The following is a 26,755-nucleotide window of genomic DNA, read 5'->3' as shown; positions in this document are numbered from 1 at the left end:
TTACTGGGGGGGGGGGGGGCCCCTACCATCAAGAAGCATGGGCAGGCACCGGGAACTGAACCTGAGTCTCTGGCATGGCCGGCGGGAACTCTGCCTGCTGAGCCACCATGGCCTGCCCAATCAAGAAACATTTTTAACTGAACTCTGACTAGCAACTTATTAAATTCCCCTTTTGAAAGGCATTCCGTTTCTGGGTTTAGGATCACCTTGGTAGGGAATAACTTATGCTATAAACTTGTTTGAGGTTCTGCTTGGATTCTCCATTTCTCACTGGAGGTTTTTCTCTTTCACATATTGACAAGATTCTATAGAGATGGGTCTCTCTGCAGCCCCCAGGGTTGTTAGGGGGTGGGTTCCACTTTGTTTGTGGTTACACTAAATTGTGGATTTTGGGGTGCCATTATGTATTCAGGCAGTTTTCTCCTTTTTGAATCCCTGTCTTGGCAATTTCTTGAGCCAGTCTGCTGCCTTCTTTACCCTACAAAGCAGTGAGTACAGAAGCCCAAGGGCACCTAATTCAGTAAATGCTTTTAAGACAAAAACTGGAGAGGGTGCTTCACTTACCTGTCTCCCAGCTTTATGAAAATTTCTGTGCTTTGAATATTCCTGGCTTTATTGCCAATTAATTCATGTGTAATTTTATAAAACTTTATCCTAGAATTTTTAGTTCTCAATGCAAGTTAGTCATGAATGCTAGTGTGCCCAAAATTTAAACTCCGAAGATATTTTGCTCTTTAAAATGAGCAGCTAAGGAGATCAGACATTTGAGGAATGAGTACAATACACAAGACAATGGCCAAAAGAAACAGATAGAAAAAAAAGATCTTTGAAAAGATGAAAGTAATGCAGGGAGCAGAGTAAACTGGTGGGTGGGTTTTGGGGAATCTTGGGGGTGATAAAGGAAGATAATGACTCCACAAAATAATATGGGGCTATAAAATGAAACTTCTGAAGCTCAGAAAACATGAGTAGAACTTAAAAAGACAATTACATAAATGAAAAAATTAAATAGAATTTATGGGAGATAGTTGAAGATATGATGATTAAATAGTAGAAATAGGTAGAGATAGAAAATAACTGAAAAAATTAGAACCTTGAGTCTCAAAGTAGTACGCAAGGACTACTAAAAGATCCTAAGATCCTTGAAGGGGTTTCTGGGGGTGTCCCCTTTTCTACCCAATAGGTGAGAGACTGGATTTTCTTTCTAGAAACATTTAACCAAAACAGCATTTCCCTACAAATTAAATGTAGAAGAGGATATGAGAATCCCATTATCTTTTAAATCAGACAGTAGAGATTTTTTTTTAATGTAAAATAATACCATTCTCTTCACTAATTTTAATGTTTGGGGAAATATTACTATTTTAAAATATTTAATAGATAACTTTTAATATATCTGTAAATAGAATCCCCAAAAGCTTTTTTGAATCCTTAATTTTAAGACTGTAAAGAGATTCTGAAATCAAAATGTTTAACTGCTGAATTAGGAAATTGGACTAGGGGAATTCAACATCTGGCAAATAGGACTTGAAAAGATAAAATAGATGAAGAGGAATCTATCCAAAAAATAATTCAAAAGAACTTCCTGAGCAATGTACAAGAGTTTCCAGATTGAATGGACTCATGCAATCTTAGCAAAATGGATTAATTTGGATATATATGCATTTGAAAATCCTGGAGGGAGAAGAGAAAGTTGTGAACACTTCCATAAAGACATAGAAATAGATTCCATAAAAATGGGAATTATAATGGCATTGCTCTTTTTAAAAGCAAAACTGGAAGCCAGAAGACAATGGAGCAATAACTTAAATTCTGAACGAAGAAGAGTGGGTTGGTGCAAGAAAAACAGGAAGAGAAGAATGATGAATGGCAGCAGGTGTGAGATCCAACTGTTCAGAGTCTAGGTAAAAAAGTATCTCAGGAGGTATAGGACTAGAAAAAAGATGAAATGATCAGTTTTCTGAGCTCTTTAAATGTATTAAGTTGCACTTTGGCAGAGTTTATGGATGAACTGATGTCATTAAATTAAAAATGAAAAAAAGAAACAACTTTTGACTCTAAAGAAAACAAAATTTTATGAAAAGAGAAATGCAATCATGTATGACTGAGCTCTAAAAAATACTCATTTAATAACTGAATATTGATTAAGCCAATTCAACTAATACATTTGGAGAATGTTGAGAGAAGAGTTGTACATATGCGTGGTTAGTCGGGATGGCAGGCAGGAGTTTAGGATCTAAATCATCTTCTTCCATGGTAGGAATTTGGTGTGTGATATTCAGAATTGAATTCAAAAGCAATATAATGTATAAAAAAAGAAATATGGAAGGAAAGAGAAGAAAATACTATAGGAGTTGAAAATGTTTATATAACTTTGTAGTCTATGGGGACATAACCCTCTCCCTTTCAGCGTAAGTATCTAATTAGCACAACTAAACCAAACTTAGTATTTTATAGAGTTTTTACTTTACTAGAGAAGAGCAGAGTTGCCTATGTCCTCTCAGAGATCCACGACCCCAACACACTGGAGTCTGTCTAGAAGGCCTAGCTGGTTAACCAGGTATTGCTCAGTCAATTTCCTCTTTGATGGCAGAATGACCATTTTGCTTATCTTCCTCTCCATAGACATGAGACCAACTTCCAGATTGATTAAAAATAATGATAATAATAAACCTTAGAGTTTAAAAAAAATCCCCCTCTTCAAGCCAATCAGATCAATCTGTGTATTTTAACTGCAACCAAAGTCACTTTAATTAATTTTACAAAAGCCAATTGTGTTTAATAGTCCTAGTTGTCTTCTAATAATTACATTCCTTTGTATTCTATAACTCTTGCCCTTTGATATTCAGGAGTAAAAGATAAAAATTTATTTGGACATGTTTGAAGCCACGTTTTCAACTCTAGTATTAATGGTATCTTTAAACTGGTAAAGGAACCATTCTGAAGTCAAAGGAATAGTGTTCTGTGCAGTAAATAAACTTTTAAATACTATAAGAGTGAAGGAATCAAGAAAGAGGGCAAAGTGGGGACACTATTGTTTTGACATTCTAATTATAAATACATTAGACTTGGTGCAAAAAAAATCATCAAACCATCAGTCTTGGCGATGGTTAAGTTAATTCACTTCTTGAAGTTCAATAATTCATCTGTGAAGTGTCAGCAGCTGGGTCTTGTTAATGGTAAGCCTTTCATTCCTGTTAAATCAATTGTAAATAATAGAACCCCTCAGAGAAAAATGATGAAATGAGCATTGATTTCCAAATTGGGTGTCAGATACTGAGCATTAATAAAACACATTGCAAGCAAACAAGTACCTAATATACTCTCATCATTGAAATAGTAATCAGAGGGAAAAAAAATCAATGATTTTTGTGTAAGTTACTAGTCTTTTAACATTTCATTTGTATCTTTGCATCGTCATATCAAATTTCTCATTTTTGGCCTTATGTGGCTTTTTAAATGTCATTATCTTTACCGGAAAAACCTGGTTACTATTTAGCTTTGTATAATGTTAGGTTCACTTCCCCCTTATTCTAAATAGGTAGCGGCCAGCTGGTCACATAGTGTCTGGTCGCTTGACACCAAAGAATTTGTTGTGTTTAATGTGATACAATCATCACTTACAGCAAGTCACATAAAACACCACAGAAAAATGTAACACCTCTAATAAAACTTTTAAAGAAAATAAAGCTCTCTAGCAGGTGTCCATAAAAGTGCTTTATGCCCACAGACTCGATTAAATGTTAATATCAGTGCTCTGTGATTGCCACATAAGGAGTCTAAACTGAAAGGAAAATGCTTCTGTGAAATCCTGTGTTGGTTTTCTAGGAAAGGAGGTTGGAAGGGCAATGCCATATTATGCATTGGACTAAAATATGAAAGCAGTGAAGGGCTCTGCTCGTGCATTTTGCAAAAGACTGGTTGGAGAGAAAGTACATGAATTTTTAAAGTAATACATTGGGACAGGAGTGGAAATACCGAGGGCTCAACTTTCAGAAGAGTATACCTAAACTTCTCAATGTTGTATGGCACACATTATCCCCCCCTCCCCAGATGGTCCCTAAGGATAAAATAGCCGTGACATACTGATGATAGATGTTACCCTGAATTTTATCTAAGTGCTGTTTCCTCAAATTTCATTTCCAGTTGCCTTCTGTTTAGTCCATTGTGATCTCCTTTTTCTTATTTCTAGATTTCTTCATACAAACTCAAGTTCAAGTACTATTTTAACCATTACCAAATGGTTAAATAGCTCTTTGACCTCAATAACTGGCTAGTTAACCCTTTGTATGAATCCCAGTATGAAGAAGAGACAAACTCTTAATGGTCACTGCAAAAGTAGTCCTGTCCTTCAGGATAGAGCTTCTGTCCTGAAGCTCTTACGAAAAAGAAAACACCTCCTGAATACAAGGTGCAAAGTGACTGCCCAGTGTAAAACAACATGTTTGCAGAATATAGGGGACATGAGATCTGGCATGCTTCACATACACCCACACAGACATGAGAAATATTGGTTATTCAAAAGGCAACCAGGGAGGTGAAAAAACTTGATATTATGATAGGTGAAAAATATGTGAAGGAGCTGGAAAATTTTAGCTGGAAATAGGTAAGGCTCAGGTCATCTACCAGCTGGATGAGATCTGTTCTATTAGGATGACCATATAATTTATTCAGATGGAGGCACCTTTGAGAGTTAAAGGGATGAAGGTAACAATTCAGCTGGGACAAACAGTAAACACAGGGACTGCACTGGGCAAACAGGATGTGTGGTCATCTCTGTTTAAAGAAGAGTTTGCCAGCCTCAAAGTTCAAGTAGGGTCAGTGATCAATAGCTACAGAGAACTGCAATATAAGAAAGATTTCTAAGGAACTGTTGAGTGGCTGAGATAGACTGCCTTGGGAATTTAGAATTTACAGTTAGTCAGTGGAGTAACTCAAATGAAAGCTGGGGGGACGTTTGGCAAGCACATTGTACTGGGAATCTGAGCATTGGAATTATGGTTGAGCCAAATGAGTTTTAACATTGCCGACCTTGGGAATCTGGTTCTAAATTTTAAGTGAAGAAGTCTTATAGAGAACTTTAAGTTCTAAGTTAAGGTACTCTAAGAGCCTTAAAAGATTTGTATTTAGAGATTTGTATTCTAGAATTAGTACAGTCTAGCGTGGTTATCATGTAGCTGTAAATCAGTGATATTAGAAAGAAACTACGTTTCAGACAAGAATGAGCTGAACAGAAACCTTAGGATCTTAATTCTGATTTGGACGGCACAGTATTAGGACTGCAAAGCTAGGGCTGGAATTGGTTAAGAAAGACACAAAACTGAGATTAAAGACTTAGGCACACAATGAAAATTCCCTTTGAAGCAGGGTCTGCAATCCCATAGAATGCCCATTTATGCTTCTGGGAGGTGAGATTGACCTTTCATTTAACATGTAATACCCCATCTAACAGCTCTGTACATTAAAGTTGCATCACATGTGCACTTAATCTACCCAATCTGAGCTATGTACTTGTGTATTTAGTAGTTCTACAAAATTGTGCTCTGCTTTTGTATGCATTCTGTATCAATTATTACCTTATAGTGCGCTATATAGGCTGATTTAGGGAGTTTTCAATGGATGATTTTGTCTTTGAATTTAGCCTTGTTTACTGACTTACGTTAGAACTCCCTTGCTAGATGTAACCACACAGTGCTTCTGACTTCGACCTGTCCAAAAATTCCCTTCTTCCAATACAACTCAAGGCCCAGGTTCTCTGTAAAAGCCTCCCCAATAGTTGTAGTTAAGACCAGGCAACCTTCTTTTGAGTTCTGGGGGCACTTGTCGATGCAGTACATTTTGGCATTTATACTTTTGTGTCTGCTAGTTGTACCTTGGATATATTTGACCTCTTAACTAGACTGTAAGCCCCTTGGTGGAAGAGACAGAGTCACTGATCTCCTTGAAGTCCCCTAAAAGTTTTGTGCGGATAATACACACTCCATAGGTTATTCAGTTGAACTGGGTTTAATCACCGTTGTATTGAAAAGTAGGCCTTGCGGGAAAGGAAGCCTCTTATGATGCCCTCAACTCCAGGTGAAAGGATCTAAAGTTGACACTCCTCTAAGGGCAGCTAGAAACCTATAGAAAGGCCAAAGGTACCCATAAAAAAAAACAGTAAGTAAATGAGACATTCTGCCAGATCAGTTTTAGGCCACTGTCCTATATTTTTATGTCCATGGGTACAGACTGGGTACCCACAAAAGGTTTTGAATTGTTTTAAGCTTCTTCCTGCAGGAGATTTGTGCATAAACTGGGATGATTTCAAAATTATGGATTCATATTTAAGAATTGTTTTATATGTGATACAGTATTAATAGTTTGAAAAACATTTCTCAGCGAAGAACCTAGGATTCTATTTTTTTCTGCTCATTCCCACTTTTTAGAATCAATGCCATGGAGGTGTGGAAGTTAGTGTATTCTGAACACCTGCAAATTCAGGACTGTCAGGTACAAAATAGTGAGTAATGGGATTTAAATAGGACAAAGTTACATTTCTTCTGCTAACTAGTATATATGAGAACATTCAGAGGGAAGAAAAGAGGCAAAAATGCAATAGAAGATATTTTTTTACAAGCTACAATCTCAGTGCAAGATTTATAGCTAATATATTGGAAGATAAATTTTGACTGAGGCCAAATTATTATAGCCCATTTCTCTATCGTATATTAATTTCAAGCAGTGCTGGTGAATGTGAACACGAAATCCACTCCCCTGAGTTCCATTGCTCCTGAAACATTAAGAGTAGCGATTGCCCCTACTTTGCAGCTTAGCACAGTTTTATGATGGGATTATATCATGGCTGGGCTTATGTTAATATTTATCAAATGGCTAACACAGAAGCAACTGAACAGATATTCTTTCATCATCACAAGTTTGAAAACTATAGACAATAACCCAGCTTCTTGAATCATATTCAACTTGCACATCTGCTATTGCTAGAAACAATGTTCAGTATTATGGTTGGCTGTTCATTGTGACCTCGGAAGGCTTCTATTAACTTTTCCTTTCAATCTTTACCTTGTGATGGACCCAGCTGCTGACCACTTGGGAGGAGGACGGTCTTTATTTTTCATTAGAGAAGTTGTAGATTTATGGAAGAATCATGCTTAGAACACAGAACTCGCACATATCACCCTATTAACCCCTTGCATTAGGGTGGTACATTTGCTACAATTCATGAACGAACATTTTTAAAATTGTACTAGAAATTATGGTCTATTGTAATAGGGTTCACTATTTGTACTGCACAGTCCTTTTTGTTTGTTTTTTTCTAGTGACACCTATAGAACATTCAAATATATAATTCAGTGCTGGTAATTATGTTCATAATGTTGTGCCACCATCCCCAGAGGAGGACACTGACTTGCGGCGTCTCCACCAGGTTTTGGTTTGGCCAGCCGTGGTTTCACTGTGGCAGTCGTGCTCTGGGTGCTCAGGAGGAGACTGCTGACGGCCTTGGTGATAGGGGGCCTGCGGTGGTGATGGACGCATGGCGCCTCCACGCTTCTCTCCCCCGGATCCTGGCCCACTCGTGCTCTTGACTAGCTGTCCTCAGCATCGCTTGACTGCCTGACTCACAGGCCCATACTTTTATGATGGCATAAATCTTGGTTAGTGATTAAACTACCACGGGTCTTCATTTATGGAGGTAAGAAACCCATCCTTGTTGTGCAGGGATGCTGGAGTAGAAGATATGACCTTATCCAAACATTCTGAAACTCTGAAAGATGGGCTGGTTCTACATGGGATGTTCAAATTATTTTTTAAAGTGTCATAACGACAGTGATAACAGCAAACACATAATCTTTGGTGAAGGTTAGGCAAATAATATATGTGCATATATATGTGTGTATATATAGGGGTGTGTGTGTGTGTATTAACTTGTTAAAACTCACACAGAAACCCAGTGAGAGACCTACTGCCTTTGTCCCTTATTTTAAAGATAGGAGAATGGAGGGTAGAGAGATTGACTTGTCTGAAGATGCACAGGATTTAGTGATGAAGCTGGGAGTTGAACTCCGGCAGTCTGTTTTCTCAGCTTTTATTCTTAGCCATGAATATTTAACTAAAAACTCAGGCCCTGCAATTAGCCAAAGCTTGTTTGAGTCCTACCAATGTGACACTTCACATCCAAGCCTTTTCTCCCCCCATCAATAAAGAGAAAATGATAGGCTCTAGCTCTATAAAGTTGTTCTGAGATCTGTGATGTTCCTAGCGTATAGTAAGTGCTCAGTTAAGATGTAAACTTTAGTATTTTTAACAATGGAAATAGGACTGTCAGTTGGATATAAAATGGCTTGATGTATGTTTTGTATATTATGGGTGTACATGAGAAAGGACTATAGAATGAAAGTTGAGAGGTGGCCATATTCTTGTTTTAGAATATGTATTTAATCCGTTCTCTAAGGCTGCTGAGGCAGGAGTGTGGCAGAAGCTTTACCTCAGGACTTCGGTTCGGTTTCCTTCATTTTATAGCAAGTTCACCTCACTTTACAGCTGACAGTCCTGGATCTTATTTAACTGGAAAACAGCAACTGTCAAACTAATTTCCTCTTGATAATCTTATGCATTTCCTTTTCTAATTGGATAATGGAATTATTAAGAACTTTCAAATAAAAAATTGGATGATCTGTGAGCAGGAAGAGATAGCAATGGGTGATACTCCTTGAGGCCTCACTGCTTGCAACCCAACCCACAAAATGTGTGGATTCATCAAATCACTGGAACTGCCACCTCTTTCCTTTTTGTTTTTACTTCCTTTCACTGCTGATTGTGAGTGTGTATTACCGTGAACCATAATCATCACATCTTTTAGTAATTTTGCCTTCCTTGACTAATTCATCCTGTGGCAGCTGAATTTCACTAATAAGGGAGTCAACTTCATGCGTTTAAATTTGGGTTTTTAATTACTGAACTAATGCAGTAGAAAAAATCTTGACTTTTGGGGGGGGAAAAACCTGTTTTAGCAACCACCACTTACTGCAGTGTTTACATTTTTTGTGACCTTATATTAAAGGGAAGAAAATCAGCTCAGGAAATAGCAGGAGCAAATCTTTACTACTTCCAAAGAAAGCTTTATGTTGATGAAATTATATGTCACAAGTTATTGCCAATGCTCCTGAAATCATCATAACAAACATTTGCTTAGAAGTCATTTTAAGGTTTAACTATAGTGCCTGGATTCTCACTCAATCTTTTTCTTCCTTTCTCTTTCTGTGTGTTTGTGTGATTAGTTACCTCTTAAAATTAAAAATACATATTTTAGAGCTACCTGCAATGAGGATAAAGCCTCTCATTTTTAGGTTTAAATTAAAAAAAGAATTGTGTCCAAAATACTGAAAGAACTCCAGAAATAGAAAAGTTTCATGCTCTTAAAAGCTGTTCAGAATTTTGGCAGACCATTCAAAAACGATTATCTTCAGGCTGTGAGAATAGGCATGGAAAAATATCTCAACTCCAGGGTTTCTTGGATCACCATGAAAGAAAACCCTGATGATGAATGTTTGCGTAGTACATTCGTTATTATAATGTGATCACCAGCACACACAGTAATTGCTTTTATATCAACTCTGTTGCCAGATGAAAACGGTGAAGAACTAGGGTAACCTCGGTGTGGCTTGGGTGACGGCTATTGGTGTTAACATAGATGTGCCCTTCTCGTTCTTTTCCTAGAGTTTATCATTTTCCTGTCATCTCAAAGCACTCATCATTACGTGACAGTTACCTGCCGGTGCTGCAGGTTGGGAGAGTCTCAATAAGCACTGAGGTGACTCTTCCCAGTTGAGCCTCACCTCGTGTGTGTTCCCGACTTATAGAATCCCTGACCATGGCTGGTGTCACAGTTCCTTAGACCAGCCTCCCAGTTACTCACGGGGGATTCCAGGAAACTCACGGCCTGCTTTCAGGGTGAACAGCTGTCAGGGTCTCTGAGAATTCTGACTTGTGTTTCTTGGGCAGCACCATGGAGGAATGATTTTTATCTTATTTTTAATTGAGTGTAACTTTGATGTGTGGGCCCCCCCTGAGAATCTAGGGAAACCTTTTCGAACAGCTTGCCAGAAGGAATTGCTGGAGCATAGGGAGTAGAGCGCTGCTCAGAAGACTGGTCCCAGGCCCAGCGGGAGCCCAGCTAAGGTGAGAGGGTAAGGCCTGGGGATGGAGGTGGGGGGACAGCAGGGGGTGGATGGCAGATTAGGCCATCCCTCTACATCAGAACGGAATGTTACCGAATCCGGGTGAAAAAGGACTCAGGGCCTCCAAGGATGATTCAAAGCTTACATGGTTTAAGCTGTTCAATTGTTTCCCTTCCATCAATCTGACGGAGAAGTCTTACAGAGGAGTGCAGATGCATGAGAGACAAAATAAGAGATATTTTCTCAACAATTTCAACTTATACTGTATATAAAATGTTGTAACCTCAGTCCATAGACAAGATGTTTTTGTGTGAATGCCTATGATAATTTTATGGGAAGAGTATTGACTGCACGTTTCCTGCTCAAAAGGCCCTGTGACCCTCTAAACTAAAGCACTTGGAACTATGATTTTGCGAAAGATTAACAAAGAAAATTCCTATGTATAAAAGGGTTTCTTATATATAAAAGGGCCAGTCATTATATCCATATTTCTTTTCTCAATGTGTATTCATGTATGACACATGCAGTTAAAGAAATATGAAAGGCACACACCCAAAGCATGATGTTAAATTCAGTTGATGATCTTGACTTAATATGGAGAGAGACAATAGAGATCTGAAGCAATGAGTAGCCAGCCTCTTAGCTGCCTCCCTGGAATATGAGGATATGATTTGTTGGCAGTTGCTTTACACTGAGGTTGGAGTTCTGAGTTTCAGAATGGCCACATTCAGAGGAGCTGGCTAAGGAGAAATCCATGTGTGTTCTGTAGCAGATATACAACACCAGGGTGACAGCTAGTTGTAAACGGCCAGAGTCCTGCCCGTATCTCCTTAGATGCTTTGAACGAGCTTCAGTAATGGTGTGGGACACCTGTTGAGTGAGAACTTCACAAAGGTTTCTCCCCCAAAGCATGGGATTAATTCACGTTGGGATTCTGTATGACTAATTTGCTCTCTTGACCTTGACAAACATTGGAGTGGCCCCTGGGAGACTTTGGTAAGGTGGATCATATTTATATTCGGTTGTTCAGATGTGTTAGGTAAGCACAATGTCAAAATGGAGGGATGAAAGGAACATTAGAATGGATTATCGAATATTCCCTGAAGTATTGAGACATTATTCATAGCTTTAATATTTTTAACTGCCCACTCTGTGCCATGCACTATGGGACACAGAGATGAATAAGATGTGGCTCCTGACCTCAAAGAGTTTACTCTAGTGAAATAAAAATACCTGCATATGTAAAATTGTTTTTATGCCTATGGTCATGTGCATTTTCCAGGAAGATAGTCTACAGCACTTTCATTTGCTCTTCAAACAAATCACTGACTCCAAAAGGTTAAGAACTGTACTTTTAATCTACTTAATGCAAGTTGTGCTTTCCAATGATAATTATTCAAAAACTTCTGTGACTTAGCCAGCCTACTTTTGGGGAGCAATGATAAAATCATGAGTAAGAAGAAGAATTCAACTATTCAGCATATTTGTAGAGTAGCCACAATACATCAGGAATATATGAGATGCCAGAGAAACAAAGATAAGGAAGATACAGTTTTTGCCCTCATGGAAGCCAGTATCTAATAGGAACTAACAAATATGCTGCAAGATGTGGTGGAAGCTTGAGCTAAGTGTGCAAAACAAGAGTCCAGTGAAGTATCTCAAAGTGTCATTTAAATTGGGTTGGAGAACATGTAATCAGAGGCTTGTTTTCCTCTTTGCTTTATTGAGAGAGATATATTTAATTACTCTACTTGTTTTACTAAGTTTTATATAAGGCAAAACCAATCATATAGGACTTAAATCCCCTACATGACTTTGGAAGGTAAAACTGACTATTAATTACCAAGTGCTGTGCTAAGTGGTTCTTTTTTTGAGGGGTGGGGTGCATGATCCAGGAATCAAACCCGGGTTTGATTCTAACCACTGAACTACCCCTGCACCCTGTGCTAAGTGCTTTTAAGAATTGACTTAACCATTTAAAAGGTAAGTAATACCTCCATTTATTCAGATGAAGAAACTGAAGCTCAGAATTTTGTGGACTGTTTGGTATGGCACCGCTAATTCACTGAGAAGTAGATTAAAATAAAATTTGATCAATCTGTTAGATTGCAGCCAGCTCCCACTTAGATTTGGGATTGTGTTTTTCAAAAGCTGCTTCTGTTCTATCCTGAGCTCTGAATCAGTCATTATACTTGGGCTGCCTCAGAATCGCCTGGAGGGCCTGTAAAAACAGACTGCTGGGTCTTACGCTAGTTACTCATTCAGCATGTTGGGAGTAGAGCCCTAGACTTTAGGTCTGCTGGCTATACTTTGGGAACCAGTGATCAAGATTAAAGGAGCCTTATTTAAGTGTTAATGTTTGAAATGCAGTCATGGATGAATGCAAAAGTTTCGCTTTTTCTCCTTTTCTACACACTAATCATCTGTACCCCATTCGGTCCTTGTAATTTTTAAGCCTTTCAGAAGAGAAAGGGGAAGCATACCAAATGCATTCTTTCCCTCTTGCTGTTCCCGGTATTTCTCTAAAGCTTGCTAGAATAGTTTAGGGGTCTCGTTTGGATGGCTGATGAACTTGGAAAGGGGTGGTATATGCTCCTTCAATGAAAGAACAGACCTCTCTTCTATACGTCTCATACCAAAATTTGATCTGCGATGGAAACTGACCAAGAAAAATAATGCATTCCTGGTCTGGACTTGCCTAGAAGTTAACCCTACACATCCAGCCACTGGTCAGGCTCCTAAGAAAATAATACATCTCAATTTGCCTGAATGGGAAGCCATTGTCTGTAAGTTTTAGCCCTTGAGAAAATGGCTGGAAGTCAGAGGCTGTCTGAATTGGCATCCCTGAAGTCTGTCTCTGACACTTATGTCTAAATTAGACGGCTGCTAATTAAATAAACGTGTAAAGCCAGCTCCATGCCCTCTCTCTCCTCCTTCATAAAGCAGGGCATTGCCATTTTGCGTAGTTGTCTGTATTCGTCATTTCATAATTTCTAACCCTAGGCAGAGCTGTTTAACTCAATTAAATGTGACCAAAGTGAACTTTCCTGATAAACCTAATAAGATAAATACATGGAGTGAAATGCTTGGGGTGATTTCTGCAACTGAAGTTATGGCTATTAATTTTAGGCACTATGTGTAGTTCTTAATCCTGACATTTTTCAAGAGAAATTTCTTCTGTCCATATTATGCTTTTATAAAGGGAAGATTAAACATTTCCCCCATCTCTATGTTAATGTAAACTTCATCGCTGTGAGGTGCTCAAATTTCTTACTCCTTGCAAATAACAGAATTTAACTACAGAATTTTTCGTTAAAATATTATTCAGTACAAAATGAATACCTGATAAAAATTTTAACTTTATGCATTTGTTCATTCTTGTGCTGGGTCTCCTATTGCCTTTAATCAATGAAATCTTAGACCAGCAGGGACTTGTATCCGAGAATAGCAAAATGTTTCATTGAACACGGTGTTCTCAGAGATGTTGAGTTTTTCCTTAAAGAAGTTATTGGTCAAATAGGATGATAGTGTACTCTGATTATAGTGATATCTAGAAAGTACCCCCATGTATAGAGCAAATATTGTTGGAAGGCACTACATCTGAATGTTACCAGTATTTTGTTTTGTTAGGGTTTGGGTTAAGAACTTTTTTCTAATTTTTAATCTTCTATAATATTTCTAGTGTAGAGATTTCTTTTTATGACCATCCCATCTTCTAGAAATTCTTCCTTCCCCCATACTAGTCCCATAACCCCTATTATGATGGCTGCTTTTTGTTTTCTAGTCTAATATCTATTGTATTTGGCTTTTGTCCTTTTTGTTGCAAGTTGGCTGCTGCGCTGCCAGGCTTTACAACTGCATTCCAGGCAGGGAGGGCAAAGGGAGGTGCGGAAAACCTACTTTCTGAAGAGTTATGATTTTATTCAGAAGGACCCTTTCCAGCAAAATTCTATTGATAACTCCTTGGTCTGAACTATGTTTGGCAACCTCTTGCTTTTGAAGGTGATTTGGGAAATCAAGTATTTGGCATTCTAGTGTCTACCACAACAAAGCAGTTTTCAGAGTGTGATCCCCAGATGAGCAGCACCAGTACTACCTGTGAATTTTAGAAAAGCAAATTCTCAGGCCCCACAGTTGACCTTCTGTCAGGACTAGCTACTTAATTTGTGGGACAAAGTGAAAAGGTGGATCCCCTTATTCTTCTAATACTTCGAAAGTATTAGAAGTTAAGACAACAAAAGCAGAGCATTAAACCAAGTCCAGGACCCTCCTAAGCACGGGTCCCAGGAGACTCCAAATGTCACATACCCACGAAGCTGGTCCTTCCTTAGGTGCCAGAAAGAGTAAGGAGCCCCTCCAGGTTTTCTGTGGCATGTTCTGGTTTGAGAACCTTGGAAGTAGTAGATTTGACAGCCTAGAATAGGTACTTATTCCCCAGACCCTCCAGCTTCTTCAGAAACCTGCTGGCTGTTTGTAGGAAGGTTCAGAATCACTAAACATGTGAACATCAGGACAAGACGTGGCTTTCTTCACCATTGGTGAAAAACTTCTCTTGATATCCATCTCTCCTCCTCACTGGGGGTGGAAGCCCAGTGGGACGGGAGCAGCACCCGAAGGAGATTCTGTCGGCCAACAGCTGTGGCCAAGGATAAATTCCAGACTAATAAGCTGGGTAGTGCTGCTCCTCTGATAAATGGTCGTTTGAGGGGAGGGGGGGGAATTGCAGATGAGCCTTCAATGAAACTGAAATTAAAGTCATTTATCCCAGATCATTTGGAAAATATCAACTCCCTTCTTAAAGAAGGAAAATATAATAAAGCTCCCTCATAAAGATATAAAATATTTAACATGTGACTTCTGCTTTGTACCAACATCACCTCTTAATGGTCCCATTATTTTGTTATATTTAACTTCAATGAAAAATTTAGGAGGAAGGATGGGCAAATGTTTAACCCAAATCAGGTTTTTTTTTTTTTTTTCTCTCCTGAAATCTGTGATTACATCATTGGCACATTTGTATTGTGCGACGTTTTTACGATATAAGCACTTTTTCATTTGGACGGCAACCATAATAAATTGAAATAAAATTCAGTCTTGATTGATGTTGTAAGTGTCATGTATAGGGCAAGTCCCATCTATTAAGTGTGGTTTGCCAGGGCAGCAATAATAGTAGCATTTGAATGTTTTTCTTATTAAGGAGAAAAATGGCCAGTAACAGCGGTGTGGTGGACTCCGAGGACTCTGGTAAATGGGAAATGCCTGCTGCATGTGGAAGTCATTCCCAGGCTTCAGGACAAAGGTGGTCAGAAGCCTGCAAGCATTGTTTTTTCCTTTTTTTAAAATTAGGATAAACTATTATAGTTGGTGGAATGAAAGAGAGAGGCTGATTACAACATAATGGAGTGTACCATATTCATCTCTTTGAAATATGACCTCACCCGGCCTTTTCCATTTTACAATCGATTCTCTCATTCCCTTAATGAACCTTTGCATTCATGAGTCTTCCTTGGAAGTATGCACATGAGGTATTGCTAGAGCAAAGAGTAATTGTCTGCCAAGTAAGTAAGAACAAAGTGCTTCTCTTGTCGTTCAGTTCAATAACATTAGAAACTGTTAATGCATCATGTTGGGCACTGTATTGTTTTGCTTAATAATTATCTAATTTGCCAAAGCTTGCTTTAAAAACTATTTTTTTTGAAAACTGGCACAATAGAGTTATTTGCCTGTTTCTCTGAAGGGTAGGATGATGGGAGTGATGTGAATGTATTTAAGCACAATTTTAGTTCTTAAATTGTTGCAAAGCATATCTAATTTGAACCAAGTTGCATATTCAGTTTAAGCAACAATACCACAAAAGGGGAAATTTAGGGTTGTAACAGAAAGCCAATAATAGAGTTCTTGGGCTTTTAAATAATAACTCATATTTTAGAATGCATTTAAACAAGGTTCATTGATCTGATACTAGGAAGCAATATCATAGGTGGTACATAAACTAACCAAACTTAAAGTAAAACATGTACAAGTCCCATCTTCTGATTTCTTCCTCCTCTAGCTCCCTGACCAGTAGAAAGTTAACCATGCTCTGTTAAATATGCTAGTTGGGATACTACTGTTGATGTGAGTTGGGCAAAATTCTTGATGTGAATTGAGAGCAGATGGCATTAAGAGAATAGAACAGGCCCTAACCGTGACTGTACCTGTCAGTCACAAGTTTTCAAGGCTATGTTCTTTCCTGGATGCTTAAATTGACACAGTAGCATTATGGGCAAGCTGTTGAAAGTAAGGCTTTTCTAAAATAAAATGAAGAGGAAAATAGCGGGCATTAATGTGGGATCTCTATGTGAAAGGAGGAGATTGATAGAACAAACCAAAATCTATAGGGCTCATAAAAATAAAAAAGTAAACATATTTTCCCCAAAGCCCATGACAACCAGTTCTTAAACATATATGAATTACGCTCAGATTTATGTTAGCAAATAAGGTTCCATATACTAGTCTAGCATGCCCGTTCTCTTCTCTCCATCTAAAGTTACCCTTCTTGCAATGCCCCATTGGCCTTACTTCAGGAACTTTCTGACTGACGGAGGAAGGGAGAAATTGCTCTCCAAACTCGCACTTCTCTGAACAGTACTTTTACACTACAGCTGGTATTTCTTGCTCATTCATCATGCTAGGTGCTATTATATCTTTACCTAACCCTTTAGCCATCATATGAGACGGATACTGTTATCTGTTTTACAGATAACTGAGATTCAAGAGGTGGAGTGGCTTGTCCAAGTTCCTATAGCTGAGAATTAGCAGACTTGGAATTTGACCACAGACTTATCTGTTCCCAGAGACAAGACCATCATGAGCAATGCCTCTAAAACATTTCTTTGAGCTCATCAGGTTTTTATGTATGTGGAATGTCTCCTGCCTACCCTGTAAACCCTTCAAGGGCAGGAGGTAAACCAATAGAATGAGATGAGAGTATGAGTTTTCTGTGAACAGCCTTTCAGAGCCTCACACCCTGCCTCAGTTGAGACTATTTCTTCCTTCTTACTCTTCTTCCACTTTTCAAAAGAAAAGGCCCACCTTTCACTCTTCCAGATATTGTTGTGGCTCATTGGTAGGGCTTTCAGATTTAGACATATCCTGCTGTGGGCACAACGGGATGATAGAAGTGGGTCAACTGGGCTGTGATGGACATTTCTGGTTTTAGATGTACTCTGGAGTAAATGAAGAAGGTGGCTGATACTGCCCTCCTTTTCCATCTCCTGACGTGTCAAAGAAGGCTCAGCTCTGTCTGATCACCCTCTCTCTCCTCAGAAATAGTGGATGAGATGGTCATTATAAGATGTTTCACATGAAGAATGAAGGCATAACTTTTCTGGTAAAGTAAGCTTAATTTGGCTGGTTGGTTTGAAAATAAGGACTGGTTTTGTCTTTGTCAATCCAGTTATGGTAGATATTTTGCATTTGTTACCTGCACTAAATCTGTAGCTTACAGATTTTAACAAAAATATAAAATATATAGCATGAAAGCATATGATCATCTTTTTAATTGGTTAAAACTGTTTTTAAATTAATTTTTTAGAATAAATTAAGAAATAACATACCTCTAAACAGCAGAGTAATAGGCATAGTTAATAGTAATTTGATAAGTCTTTGAAAAACCTTTTTGGCTTCCAAAATTTATTGAAATCTTAAGAAAAAGCTCCATCTATATCATTTAAATGGATTTCTAATGCAGTTTCACCTTATGTTTAGTAGCTATTTTTACTACCTAATTTTTAAACCTGTGTAATAACAGAAACATAAGGACAATTCAGCCCAGAAAGTTTGTTTTTACATCCTTTTTGTCACAGAAAATAAAACTTAAAAATTTTGCCTTGTGGTGGCGGAAAATTAGGATGAGATCATAAGCATAAAAATATACTAGTAATAAATATGGATATGAAGTCCCTCAAGTATTTAGTCTATTGATACATTTAAAAGTAATAAGATTTATTTTGTCTGTATTTATAATCACAATATATTTATATTTGCTGTTATTTATCACAAAAAATATTTTATATTGTCAACTATTTAAACTTTTGCTGAAAACTTTTAGATGCCAAAAAAATCAATGCAAGGGGGATACCTGATTCTTCAGAATGCTTTTTTTTTTTCAATAGTTTATGCAAATGTTTATGGAAAACGGCCGCCCCATACTTCTTTGATCTCTTCTAGCCCTGGGCGCGGGTGCCTGTAGTAGCACAGTAACTGCTGGTGCAGTAACAGAGAACTTGTCTAAAGTACTTTTTCATGTAAATAATACATATCTCTGAAAGTGTTCAAGTGATTAAAACCCCCATAGAAACCTTTGGACGGGGGTAGTGTTGCAGTTATAGAAGGAGGAACTGAGGCTCAGAAGAGCCCTAGTTGACCGGAGTGAGTTATCCTGTGACTGAGCTCAGAGCTAAAAGCAATGACGCAAACTCTTCAACTTGGTCTCCAAGGCAAAATAAGTTTAATTTTAAAGTAATGGAATAAAGGGGAAAATTGCTTTAAAGTAATCCTTTTTTTTAAGGCATAGGTTATATAATCACAGATTACCCATAAGGACAAGAACTTGAAAAAAATAATAATGTATTAATAAATCCTTGAAGATGTGACCATTTTGAGAATATCCTAAAATAATTTTTTATCTTTAGGATCTTGAGTCTTAACTGGAATGTATCATGTCTCTGGTAAATTTTGAGGTCAGGGTTGGTAAAAGGAGCATATTTTGAGAAACCTAAATATTTTGGATTCCACAACATAGGGGAACTGAAGTATATTTACAGCTTGAAATGAAACTTTGAAATTAATTTGAAAATATTTTGCCATTATAATATAAAATAGTTTCAATGAGAACTCTTATTTCTTATTCTAGTTACCAAAGTCACGAGTCCTAAAAGAAACATTCTGGAGGAATGCCACCTGCCTGTAATTTGTTTTCCCAGGACATACATGAAGTTGGACCATAAAGTTTTGGCATCAGTTTCCACCTGTGTCTTGTGGAATTAGTCTTTTTCCTTAAGATGAAAGAAAATTGGATGTTGACTCCAGAAAACGTGGTGGGAGTCTTTGCTCTGGCTTTTACTAACCAAACGGGGGACTGTGGCTGAGCAAGTTGTCTAGCTTTCAGCTGTCTTTACTCATCTCTAAAATGGGAAAGATAACATTGACCTCTGTAACGCCCTTTTGAGGATTAAATGATTTGCTGTGTGTATGTTAGTCTGAGTCCTCTGAGAAGCAGATGCTGAGATGGGATTAAATGTTCAAACCATTTATCAGGGGAAATATCTATGAAAGAAATGGGGAAGGAGCCAGGAAAGGCCGGGAGATAAAACAGACTGGGATGATCCAAGTCTTGACCCCAAGAGAAGGAAAGAGGAATGAAAGGTTGGGGGAAGTGTCCTAGATCTCTGTGCAGTTGAAGGAAAGTTTGGCAAGACTATTGGGGAATCCTGAAGCCAGAGTCCCCAGTTAGGAGTCCTGTGTCTCCCAGGAGTGGCTAGCTTTAGCATCCCTTGTAGCACTCAGTCTCTGAGCAGCCTGTGAGAAGCCTGACCTTGGTGTAAATGTAAGGGGGGATTTCAGAGCCCAGTAACTGGGTCTTTGGACAATTATGCTCCCTGTAGTTGGTGGTCAGTGAGGTGCATTCTTGTGGGACCCACAATATACAGAGAGATCTGTCATGGAACTCTTCTCTTCATTTTGCTTTGCCTTTTATGCTTTTGGGGTCATAGCTTGTGTTTCCATGGCTTTAGTTTAGCCTAACTTTTTTCTTAAACCATTATTTCCCTTTGCTCTATTAAAAAAAAAATTTAACCAAAACCTTTAAAACGGGGTAAACCAACAGAAAGATGAATCTGTAACTTATTTATTTCACACATGCTAGAGTGAAAAGCCATTTCTTGTTTACACTGGGCCCTTGGGGATTCCTGATTTGATGGTTTTTGAGCTGTTAGAATCATAGTAAATTAGAGTATTCCAAAATAGAAATCCAACTATTCCTCCTTGTTTTTTCTCATCTTAAGACTAAATCGACCCTTTTTTAGTATGCCTTGAAAATGGCCCTGTTTATTTTAAGCATCTGACCACATCTGTTCTCACTTTGCTCATCTTTCTGCTCCAGTGCTACTGGTGATGGTCCTCAGTATTGATGGGCTGACTCGCTCCCATATGCACCCTTCTCTCTGAGCATGGCCAGTGAGACTGGATAGGGCTTATGGGAAAGCTTTCTCTTTCCTGGTTTAAAAAAAAAAAATCTGTCCTGGCAAGCAATTTGTCCCTTCCTCTTCTTTTCTTCTTTGCACTTGCAACACAGGCTTGAAGTCTGGAGCCCTCTTGAGTAAGGTCACAAGGATGAGGATGGATGCCACACACCAGAATGGTAAATCGTAACCATAGTGAGAGCCTGCATCCTGGAAAGTTTCACAGAGCAGCTGCACCAGTGTTATGAATGTTGGCATGGCCTGTAGCACAAGGATCTAACCTAGGCAGGGAAGGTCTCATTTAGACATGGTAACTCTTCACCTGAGTATAAAAATAGCCAGGTAGAGAGTAAACAATGGCGGTAAGAATATGCAAAGTTCTGGAAGCCAGAGAGAGTATGGTGTGTTTTTTCTTTAAATTTTTTTATGGCCAATGAGTAGAGTGGGAAGAGCACATGGTAAGTAACAAAGCAGGACAGGTAAACGAGCAGTAGTATTGATGAGTTCTAAGTAGGGTAGGATGAAGGAGGGTGTACAGAGGCCACATTTGCATTTTAGAAAGGCTGCTATGGCTGGTAGCTGGACAATAGGTGAGTCTAGGGGTTCTAGAGAAAGGGTATTATCAAATTTCAGGCAGAAATACTGGAACCCTGGTCTAGAACTATGGCCAAAGACTTGGAGAGGAGTGATTGACTGGATGTAGAAGAAGTGGGTAGCAGAAGATCAAAGATACTTTGGTTTAGGCAAAATGATAAGAGAACAAATGGCCAAGACGGGGAGCGTCATCAACAGCATTACCATTATACCCACGTGTGAATTGGAATTCTGGTCTTTATCAACTTCATGAGCTTAGGAAAGCCAAGCTCTCTAAGCCTTAAGATTCCATATGTATAAAGTCACACGAATCCTGTATACCTCACAGGGTTCTGTTAAGAGGACTAAATGAGAATTCACATGAAGCCTGGCTCATAGTTCCTTGTTGTTGAGTTGGATTGAGTGAATGTTCTAGTTTGCTAGCTGCCTGAACACAACACACCAGAGATGGATTGGCTTTCAATAAAAGGGGATTTATTAAGTTATTGTATAGAGGAAAGGCAGCTAACTATCAACTGAGATTCTTTCTTACATGGGAAGGCACGGGGCGATCTCTGCTGACCTTCCCTCCAGGCCTCTGAGTTCTAACAACTTTCCCTGGGGTGATTTCTTTCTACATCTCTAAAGGCCTGGGCTGAGCTGCAAGTGCTGAGATGAGGTATGCTGAGTTGCTTGGCTGTTCTACATTGAGCTCCCTCATTTAAGCACCAGCCAATTAAATTAAACATCATTCATTGCAGCAGGCACGCCTCCTAGCTGACTGCAGATGTAATCAGCAACAGATGAGGTTCACCTGCCATTGGCTCATGTCCACAGCAATAGAACTAGGCACCTTCACCTAACCAAGTTGACACCTGAACCTAACTACCACAGTGAAAGAAGGAAACAAGGTCAGGTTTGGGTAGGGTGAAATAAAGATGCAAGGACAGTCAAATAACAATATCCAGTAGGAGTATGTACGGCCAGTCTGGAATATTCATTCGTTATGCGGCCGGTGTTTATGGAGAACCCACCCTGTGATGGGCACTGTGTTTGGCACTGCAGTGTTGATGGTAGTTGGGGCTAGGAGAAAAAGGCCAAGGAGAAAGAAGCCTAGAAGGACCAGAAGGTTAAGAGCTAGCACAAGTGTTCTCTAAGTGTAGCATCAAAATCACCTAAAGGGCTTGTAAAAATGTTTCCTGGGCCCCACACCAGAGATTCTAATGCAGTGGATCTGAGATAAGGACTGAGAGTCTACATTTCTAACAGTCCCCTAGGTAATGCTGATTGCTGCAGGTTCAGAGACAAACTTTTCATAGTGTGAATTAGGAGCGAGACCTGGCCAAAACAAGACTAAAAGAGGGAAGAGCTAAAAGGGTACCAGGAGAAGCCAAGGAAAATGAAAACTTTATAAGGGAAGCATTAACTCTTAAATGCTGCTGAAAGTACAAATTAAATATCTCAGTGATCTCTTGTATTTGATAAAATAGGCAAGAAAGGCTGAGCAGAAGCTTGATTGGTAGAACTCCGTGAATGCAAGCAGTAAGAATATGGGATGGCAGATGTCAATTTAAGAGATTTTCTTCTGTTCTGAATATAAAGAGCTTTTGAACACTTTTCCCCAAGTGTTTTAAAGGTATATGAGTTGTAAATGAAAAAGAGTTCAACGGGTAGATGATAGATGTGCACTGACTGAACTAAAGCTGTCTGTTTTGTCAGGTCTTCTCAGTGCTTTTAATGTGCAAATGAACTTTGTGCATTGCCAACAGAGAAATCCAGAAGCAATGTGTCCCAAAATCCTTTGACAATGAAATACTGTCCTAAACAACTTAGGGACAGATGGTTCAAAGAGTACCCTTTGGAAATGGTCCCTCTGCAATCTTGAACTTAACCAGGATTTGGGGGATCACTATGTGCATCTCACATCCTTTATAGACCTCCAAGCACGGTTCTGGATTTGAGCAGGATCCCATGCTTGAATCTAGGACTATGTGTAAGTCAAAGTGCCACCCTTGCTAGGTGTGTAGCATTATATATAACACATGCCACGCCCTTGGACAATGGACAGTGAGAGAAAAAGTACTGCTGCTTTTTGGTCTCCTGGAAGTATACTTGGATTTTTCTTGTCAGTCATTGATTTAAAGCACTTGCTGCCTTAAAAAAAAAAAAAGTCTACAAAAGTTAACCTCTGCACAAATACAGTAGCTATGTACTTTTTTTGGCAAACATCTATTTTATTTAAAATATGCAGCAGTAGAATCTATACCAGAAGAAAAGATGCAGTCACCATTGGCTCTGTGCATTGAAAGCCAATACACTCACAGCCTCAGTCAAGAAAAATCAATAAAGCAAGAACCTTAACAGTGTGGATCTTCTCCTTGATAAGACTCATACTTGAATGCACCTTAGTGCAACAAACTGAACACAGTTCAGCTGCTTTGCTTGGGAAATATTTTCTTGAAGAGCAGAAACGAGGTCAAGTCGAGGACCTTAGTGGAAAGACGATAAACTGGATAAACATATAAAGCCGTTTCTAGCTCTAAAATTCTCTAATTCTTGAAGCAAGCATTTCTGTGTTTGGGGACTGACATTAAAATTAATCCACATTGTATGGAAGATCTAGGGAAAAGTAAAAGGAAATGTATTGACCTGTAGCAGCCCTTCATAAAGTAATGCCATCTTACCTTTCTAGTCCTATGATCCATCAATGTTAATTTATCAATTTGAGTTCAGTTTAAAATTTCTGTGCCTTGGCTTGTACTGACTTCCCCTATCTTCAACTCTCCAGGTACCACCCATTCATCATGGGCTTGCTTAAATCTAATTTCTCCATGAAGTGTTGATTTGCTGAGTATCCTAGCAGAAAAGAATACTATCATTAGTAGCTATTATTTTTATAATGTATTAACAATGTCAGCATATTTTAATTTAAAAAATTATCCTTTTTACTGTTCATGATAACCCTGGAAGGCAAGCTGTTAACATGTTGACCTGTCTGTGAGGGAGGAAACCAAGAATCCTAGAGGTTAAACATCGAACTGTAGTTTAGGATCCAAGCCAGGATTTCATGCTACGAATTTTATACCCTATTTTCTAATACTTGTCTGTTTGTCCTCTTTCCTCACTGAACTCCTGGGGTACTTGTTCATTCATTCAGGAAATGTTTATGGAGTACCTGCTGTATTTTGCTATAATGTGTATATCTGTAAATTAGCACATGTATACCTGGTAAATAGGGAAGAGATGTCTGTAAAACTGAGGGTTAACTTGTTTTTTTTCCAGCTCTTTAATTTATGAAAGTTCCCTCATAGCTTGCTGTACTCAGCTTTGCCAGTGATTAGTCCTGTACATGGTGTGCATGTCCCATAGTCTTCCATGACTCAGTTTGGCTCTTGCTTTGTCTTTGAAGCACTTAATACACGATTTACCTTTGACATTTTGCATTTTTATATTGCCTCCAGGACTTGGCAATGTTAACCTTTTCTTTTACCTACTTCTGTCAAACTACTCCACCTATTTTTATTTTTGGTAAGTTAAGATCCTTTTATATATTCAGATTTTATTTATTAGCTGTGCCAGTATTTTTATTAGGATTTTGATTTTCATTTGTGTTTAGTTACAAAGTACATATGTTTCACAGTGGTCTGCCCTTGACCTATTTTCATCCTTTCCTCATTTTTAATGTGAAATTTTGTAGGACATATGCTCTTTAATAACATATATTTTGCATGTTAACAGGAGTGCCTGTACCCGAGTAACAAATGAATGTGTATGGTTGTGCATGTATGTATTCTCCACAGTAAAGTATCTTTAATTCCATTTATCTTTCCCTGAAACACTGTGTCACAAAGGTAAAACAAAGTCTGCTGTTAGTTGTCATAGCTAAGGATTATAGAAAAGCTATGTGTGCTTTACAATTTCCTTTAATTCTCATGGCAACTCCATGAGTCTGGGTCTTTCCCTTCCCACCCATGGGAGTCTGACTCCATAACTCTTCCTTTTCTCACTCTTCCTTGTTGTGTCCATTTTTATAAGCTAAATATTAAATTTCATATTTTCAAATTGTTCTACCCATAAGTTTTATGGATTTTACCCTCAGGTCCAGTCTCCCTAATACCACATTGGGTTTTTTGTTTGTTTGTTTGTTTGTTTGTTTTTACACTAAACTCTCTAATGAAACTCTTTAGCAGAATCCCTTTCAAAGATAAGCAAACACAGGAATAACTGGAGGACGCATAATAATAAATATAAATACAAGCTTTGCAATTTTTCTATGCTTGTAAAAGAGGGTTATGCTAAAAGACAAGCGTAGCCCATTTCCAAATCCTAGAGGCTTAATGTAATAGAGTATGTCTTTCACTTAATAATCCAGCTTGGGTGTCCTGGTCTGGTTGGGCTTTTCCAAGCTTTAATTCAGAGACTCCGTTTCTTTTCATCTTGTGCCTCTACAATTTTCATGACTGGGCTTCAGACTGCCCCAGGGGTGTCGTCACCATTACAGCCAACCAGAAATAGAAACGACCATGAGGGTTGGGAGGGAAGGCTTGCATGTGTAGACCCACAAATGGGGTACGCAGCTTCTGTACTATTGTATTGGCTAGAACTGAGTCACTTGACCTTTCCCAGCCACAAGGGAGGCTGGGAAATGTAGTCTATGTGCCCAAAAAGAAAAGGACTTGGGTTTTGTGAACAGCTAGCCATTTTATACTACAGGGTAGATAAAAGTTCTTTAATAGCTCAAGCTTTATGTCTAAAATTATTGCTTCTAGTAGAATAAATTTAGCAAACTGTGATAAATGTTATGACTCTCTATTTTATTTTATAGCACCTTTGCTCCATTCCTTCTAAATTGCCTTATTGCATTTCATTATGGGTACTAATGGTGAATTAAGTTGGACTGCTTAATAATTAAAAGTATTTCTAGGATAAAACCTTCCTTTTTTTGTGCACGAAATCTATTAGATTTTGTTCAGAGCTACAACACTAAGTATAAGAATTAGGATTCTTAAGTGAATAAGCAGACTTCTCAATAAATGAAATTGACAGGATTGTTTAGTTTTGTCTGATTACCAAACAAACAAACAAACAAAAGTTACATAAAACAGGGGAATTTCCTACCAAGGTAACGTAAAGATGAGTGGTACAAACTTAATTATGTTGGGGATGCTATACCCCAGAATGGACTGACATGATTGAGAGAGAAATCTAGAAACAAGTTTCTGATGTATATTTGGAGAAGGATGACGGAATTGTGCTCTTATTGTTTTGAATCAACCATACGCATTGCCTTATTCAACCAAAGCAGGGTTACAAAATTTTTATTATCTGCTTTTGCTGTTCAGTAGTGTATTCATGTTTTCCAGAGAAACGGAATCAACAGGATATGGCTAAAAGGCTTAGAACTGCTGTTGTAAGAGGACTTGAATCTTAAGATCGGCAAAAACAGAACATATGACTAATTTAAAGAAGTTCAAGACTCCAAACCTAGAAGATGACATCTCAAAATGCTTTAAGGAAAAAAAAACAACAACAAACAACAAAGCCATGCAAGGGGCCAACCATTTTTACCAACACACTTATTCATGTACATATTTACCAAATGGAGTGCCTTCTCCATGCCTCAGACTGTGTTTAAATATCCTAGTGGGTGAGAGGAGAGTTGCTAGAAATCTGAGAATTTGGGAAATGAAAAAGGGAGCTCTGTAATAATGTCTAATCCATCAAGTGTTGGCATGAGACGCACAAGAGATCAAATCCCATTTAAGTAATATTGGGTGTGTTTTG

General features: G+C 38.4%; 1 long non-coding RNA gene across 2 annotated transcripts in view; it reads right to left on the bottom strand.

The window, feature by feature from the left end:
- Positions 1 to 23,197: 23,197 nt before the first annotated feature.
- The window catches only part of LOC143658015 (uncharacterized), a 59,445-nt gene continuing 55,887 nt past the window's right edge, over positions 23,198 to 26,755 (bottom strand). For both annotated transcript variants that reach the window (XR_013163070.1, XR_013163068.1), the window contains 2 exons: positions 23,656 to 23,827; positions 23,198 to 23,460 (listed from right to left, as the gene is read on the bottom strand). This is a non-coding gene — a long non-coding RNA (uncharacterized LOC143658015). The remainder of the gene's footprint in view (positions 23,461 to 23,655; positions 23,828 to 26,755) is intronic.

The sequence above is a fragment of the Tamandua tetradactyla genome, chromosome 15, assembly GCF_023851605.1.
Source record: "Tamandua tetradactyla isolate mTamTet1 chromosome 15, mTamTet1.pri, whole genome shotgun sequence".
Taxonomy (NCBI): domain Eukaryota; kingdom Metazoa; phylum Chordata; class Mammalia; order Pilosa; family Myrmecophagidae; genus Tamandua; species Tamandua tetradactyla.
The sequence above is the reverse complement of the archived record's forward strand: the minus strand, read 5'-3'. Positions and strand labels throughout refer to the sequence as shown.